We start from the raw sequence: 6,000 nt of genomic DNA, 5'->3' as shown, positions 1-6,000 counted from the left end.
GCAGTTAATAACATCCAATGCATTTTTCATCTCAGACATTGTCGTTTTCACCTCTAGAAGTTTGGCTATATTTTTATGTCTTTTCTGTCACTACTTACATATTCAATTTTTCCTGTAGCTTTTTGAACATATGGAATACAGTTGTAATAACTGCTTTAATGTTCTTGTCTGCCAATTCTAACATCTGGGTCAGTTTCAATTGATTTCATTTTCTCCTCATTATGGATTTCATTCTTCTGCCTGTTTGAATGGCTGATAATTTTTTATTGGACATCAGGCATTGTTAATTTTACCTTGTTGGATGCTGGATATTTTTGTAATCCTATATTCTCAATCTTTGTTCTTGGACTCATTTATGATACTAAAAAATGGTTTGAGGCTTTTGAGCCTTATATTTAAGATTTGTTAAGGTCTGGAGCAGTGCTCAGTCTAGCTAATTATTCCCTAGCACAGAGGCAAGAGTCTTCTGAATACCAAATGTTCAATGAATTATGAGGGTTTCCAATCTGGGTGATGGAAATAGAGTGTATTCCCAGCCCTGGGTGAGCTCAAGTTACTGTATTCTAATCCTTTTAGGTGGTTCATTTCCAAGCCTCAGGTAGTTTTTCACATGCTTTCACTGATCAGTAGTCTGATGAACACTTGAGGGATCCCTCTACAGATCTCTGGAACTCTCTCTGTGCAGCTTTGTTATCCCAGTACTCTATCATCTACTGACAATCTAGCTACCTTGTTTTCCCTGGACTATGAGATCTGTGTCTTCAACATAGGAAGTCTGCCTAGCTCTACCTGGGTTTCTCCTTCTCGCTCTGTAACCTGGAAGTTCCCTCAAGTAAGTAACCTTAGGCAATTTTAGGGTTTACCTCATTTTCTGTATCTCAAAAGTCTCCATTTTCTGTTGCCTCATGCCCAATATCTTGAAAAGCATTGTGTTATTTATTTAGTTCAGTTTTTTTGTTTCTCTTAGATAGGAAGATAAATCCAATTATATTAATTACATATAACTGATACTTTAATAATTAGCACAATCCCCATGTTGCTTTTCCAATTCATGGAGTGAGAGAAAGTTTGAACACTGAAAGTTCCTGGAATTTACCCTACCTTTCAAAATTGATGCTAAAAACAGTGTTATACTCCTGGGGAAATCAATGACTAACACCATCATCAAAACTTTAAAAGATGCAAGACTTAGGATCTCTATTACATTCTCCTTTAAATCAGCTAGTACAGGAGATGATTATTCTTAGTATATACCAGGAAGTTATTTTAAGCTTAATCAGTTATTTACTCCAATTGCATATCAACACAGATCCCAGGACCTATTATGCATTTATGGATCTTTCAAACACTACAGCAGTAATAGCATTCTAATAGGACTTGGTGACTCAGAATTACCAGTTATCATGGAGGTCTTTTAAGTTATATTTATGAATAGGGAGATAAATCCTGGAGCCTGATACCTCTGTAAAGTTTCTAGTGTCTAATAGTTTAGACATGTAAGTTAGTTACCTTCAGGTGGAAAAAAAATGGTGCATTTGAAAACTACTTGCTAGGTATGTCTCTTTGGATTTGAGAAGTTACATACACCACTTTCGATATACTGTTCAGAACAGACTCATTTATCGAGTTGACCCTAAAATCTGCCAACTTTGGGAAAACCTAGAGCAAGATATAGCTCTTCAGATGGTCCAGGCTGCAGTGTTCTTCCACCTGGGCCTTTTATAGTTTAATAGCACTTCTATATGTATAAGTTGGAGGCACTTCATTTGTGCTTGTGTTTTGAACAAGAAGACATGTAATCAAGACATGTAGAGGCATAATTGTTTGAAAAAAATGGTTAAAAGAAAAGGTCAGGAGTGAAACGCAGGGGAAAAAAGACACAGAAAACAAAGTTAGAGGATGCATCAAGAAAATGAAAAATAGAGAGACGGTGGATTTTTCTGGATGCACATTCCAGTTTAAGTCATGCTCCAAAACCGAACTCCATCTGCCCATCTTAGTTTTCTGGAACAAAGTCCCACTCATTCAAACCCACCCATCCTCCACAAACAATTCCTTTTCCCCAGACATTCTTACCTCCCACACTTACAACAGCATCACATATCACTTGGAATTTGTAGTGATTTTTTATTTTTCATATCACTAAAACAATTTCCTCTTAACCAACAGGATAATCACTTTTCTCTCTGCCAAATTATGTACTTCTATTTCTCATCATGAAGGAAATAAAATCCAGGTTGGGAAACTTGACAGCACTTGCATCATCTCCAGGCAGCACATCCAAAATGTGTATCTGTGGACTCTAAGGGAAGGGCAATGCAATTAGGATTTTTTAAATTAAAGTCAATAAATGAGAAAGTTTAAACATAAAATCCATTTGTTTTTTAATGATACCATACTAGAACTATTTTAGGCAGGGACGGGGGGGGGCATCTTTGTCTTAAAGAGGTATTCTTTGGAAAAATAGCTTTTTTAAAAATTTTTATTTAGTTTTGAGAGAGAGAGAGAGAGAGAGAGAGAGCGTTGGGGGGATGGGCGGGCAGAGAGAGAGGGAGACACAGAAACTGAAACAGGCTCCAGGCTCTGAGCAGTTAGCACAGAGCCTGATGCGGGGCTCGAACCCATGAACCGTGAGATCATGACCTGAGCCGAAGTCAGAGGCTTAACTGAGCCACCCAGGTGCCCCAAAAATAGCTTTCTTAAAAGGATCTTGGATATCTTTTTTTAATATATGCTAAATGCATACCCAATAAGTATATCTAACCTTTCAGGTATAAATAAACATAAAACTTTATAATGACCTGTTCTATGGTATTTTTAAAATTTAAATACCAGAACTTCTTTAAAAAAAATTAGGATCATCTGGAGTTCCTGGGTAACTCAGTTAGTTGAGCATCCAACTCTTGATTTTGGCTCAGGTCTTGATCCCAGCCTCATGGGATTGAGCCTCACTTCTGGCTCCACACTGAGCATGGAGCCTGCTTGAGATCCTCTCTCTCCCTCTCCCTTTGCCCCTCTCCCCCATGTGCATGCTTTCTCCCTAAAATAAAAAAAAATTAATATCACTCAGTAGCTGTAATATTTGTAATATTCACATTCTTAACTTTAAATTGTAATGCCTTTTTATACAACATGATGAGATCTTGATCTCATAGCCTTGTTTTTAGTGTTAACACTTTTAACATTACATAATGAAAACACATAAAATGTAATATTTTTGCTCATAACATTACATGATGAAAAAACAGGGTACGGTATCTTTTTATTCATAGGATAAAAATTTCAATAAAGTAGATGTACACCCACTCGTCTGAAAGTGTAGTTTCATAAGTATTTATCGAGTATTGCTGTCCATTTACTTTGTCATTAAATGTCATGGAAAAAGTACTTGTTTGCAAATATCTAGAATTCTGTTGTACAGAGACCTGAATTTATTGCTATATGATTTTTTTCAAAATAGGCTTTCTGCTTCTATACATTAGTTTTTCCAAGAGTATGTAATTCTCATAACTTATCCCAAAGAGTTGGGCAGATCAGAGTTATCTGATGCCAGATATCTGGCATCCTTTTTGTTGTTGTTTATGATTAGAGCAAACTATATAAACAATTCTGTATATAGCAGTGGGAGTCTGCAGTGCCTACGTGATAGATTATAAATTGCTTGACTTTGAATCTAGCTCATGATGACTAATCAAAATAAAAAATTACTAAAGTTGTGATTCTCTTTTCTCCCTCATCACCTTTTTTTCTTCCTCCTTCTCTCCTTGCCCTTTTGGCAATCACCATCATTATTATTCTCAACATTGTTATCATCCTCTTTGTCATTCCTTATTTATTTGCAATATTATGAAAATAATGACATGATGATAATGCATCTACCTGTACTTTCTAAACATACGATATATGGGCTGTGATTATTAGTGATCCTATCGGAACTATGCATGAGAGGAAATAAGAACCATTGCAAGAGGCTTGAAGTTTCTGAGGGATAGAAGGGAACAGGTGGAAATCCAACTGCTCCTTGGGGAACACTAAGGTATCTTTATATAAAATGCAGCACATTGGATGAATAATGTACACTTTTCCAAAAACATTTTATGAGAAACATGTTTATCTGATTTTCTGTATCTGGATATCTGTATATGATTGAAATGCCAGAGAAGTCCACTATACTTAGATAACTCTCTTTAATAATGATGTGTTGGGATTCTTCGTAATTTATAAGTATGTTAGCTAATCAAGCATGAGTAAACCATACTTAGAACTAATGTAAATATACAGAAACTATAAAAATATATACAGAAACCATAAATGATATGTCAAAATCCTGCATTAATATTATTATTGTTATTTGAACTGCTGTATTTATTGAGGATACATTTTTTTATCTTTCTGTAGTTGACAAAAATTCATATTTTAAATACAAAATGCAGTATTCTCCTAATTATTCTACCAGAAGTCTATGTATATACTAGAAACCCAGGAGGTACAATGGCTCTAGTACAAAATGTGTTTGGCACAGGGATGTCTGGAATTCCTTTAGGAAATACTTTCTAGGACTGATGAGAATTATTTTTTTAACTCACCTAGTTTTGATGGAAATAAGATTATCTTCCACATTTGGTGTTTGGTCACTGGGTTACCAAATTTGGCTGTACATCAAGATTTTAAAACACAGATTCCTGCATCTCAACTCAGAGATTTCTAATTCTGTAAGTCTGGGATAGGGCCCATAATCACTGAACTTTAAATTTTTTTTCATGTAATTTTACTAACTAGTAGGAGCCAAGTATCAAAAAAACAGCTCCAAAAGTCAATTACTTTTTACAAATAAGCCCTTTCATATATGATAGCTTCTCATGCCTACATTAAAATGATCCCTTATTCCAGACATAGTCTATTTGCCCTTTGATGGCATTTGGTTATTTCACACAATTATGCTCGGGTAATTGTGGATTACACCTAAAATCTGATTTCTTAAGAATATCCTATTTCTGCATGTATGGCTATGGATTTACTGGGGAGTGTTTTCTCAAGAAAAGACATAGATAATATAGCTAATGTTTTTTCAGATGAATTAGGAAGAATTACTTATCAAAAAATAGACACGGAAGTGGCTTAACTGCATCCCAAGAAAATTATTTTGTTCTAAGCTAGACAAAGTTACTCAAGTGATCTATTGCACTGATCTGATTTTTTTTTAAAAAAAGAAACATTATTTGAAGCAGCAAAAACAAAAATGTTTTTAAGTTTGATTTACCCAAAGTGATGTACTGGTAAACCTTGATACAGTACATAAAGAAGCAACTCATGCTTATATTTAGCTTTCTGCTTAGAACTTCAGAATTTTGGAAGGGCTGAGATATCAGTCTGACATGGTCAATGGTTTGGTCACAATATCAGAGATCAGACATGTGGTTGCCTCAATGGTTTCAGTCCCTGCCAAAGGACACTGTTAAGAGTTTTAACTGGGTGGGCAGCCAAGGAGACAGATGATATCCACATGTAGACTGTCACTAGTAACACAGACAGCAGTGTAGAACTCCTGCTCATGAGCCAGTGTCATCGCTGGTCCTGAGAGAAGCTTATTTTGTTGACAACAGCCCTGGACTGAAGCAAAGAAAAGCTGTCTTCAGTTACTTGCAAAGAGTGTGGCCCTCTTTATGACATTAACTTTTTCCCTTAAAACTGAGGGTTGCAGATGGCAGATTCTATCTGGCTCTGGCAAGGACACATTTCATCAGGGGGCAGCGTTCTCTTAGTGTGTTGAAGACTCCCTGGGGTAATATTTATCCCATAGCTTAGAATCTGTGGAATGGCTCTCTTAGACTTCTTGATAGATGCTACTCCTTTGTTGTGTTACCTAGGATTATAGCAGAGGGTTTGTTCAGATGTCGAGAAGGCCTGTAGACTATACTTTGACACCAAGATAAGCCAAGAAAAGTGTAAAATTGCCAGATAAATCACTTTGAAATATAATTTGATTGAATGTACGTTAAC

The 6,000-nt window shown here is 35.8% G+C and overlaps 1 long non-coding RNA gene across 2 annotated transcripts in view; it reads right to left on the bottom strand.

Moving 5' to 3' along the window:
- Nucleotides 1–2,103: 2,103 nt before the first annotated feature.
- The window catches only part of LOC123599148, a 242,242-nt gene continuing 238,345 nt past the window's right edge, over nt 2,104–6,000 (bottom strand). For both annotated transcript variants that reach the window (XR_006713001.1, XR_006713002.1), the window contains one exon: nt 2,104–2,302. This is a non-coding gene — a long non-coding RNA (uncharacterized LOC123599148). The remainder of the gene's footprint in view (nt 2,303–6,000) is intronic.

This window comes from Leopardus geoffroyi, chromosome A1 (assembly GCF_018350155.1).
Source record: "Leopardus geoffroyi isolate Oge1 chromosome A1, O.geoffroyi_Oge1_pat1.0, whole genome shotgun sequence".
Classification (NCBI taxonomy): domain Eukaryota; kingdom Metazoa; phylum Chordata; class Mammalia; order Carnivora; family Felidae; genus Leopardus; species Leopardus geoffroyi.
This window is presented reverse-complemented; position numbering and strand designations above follow the sequence as displayed.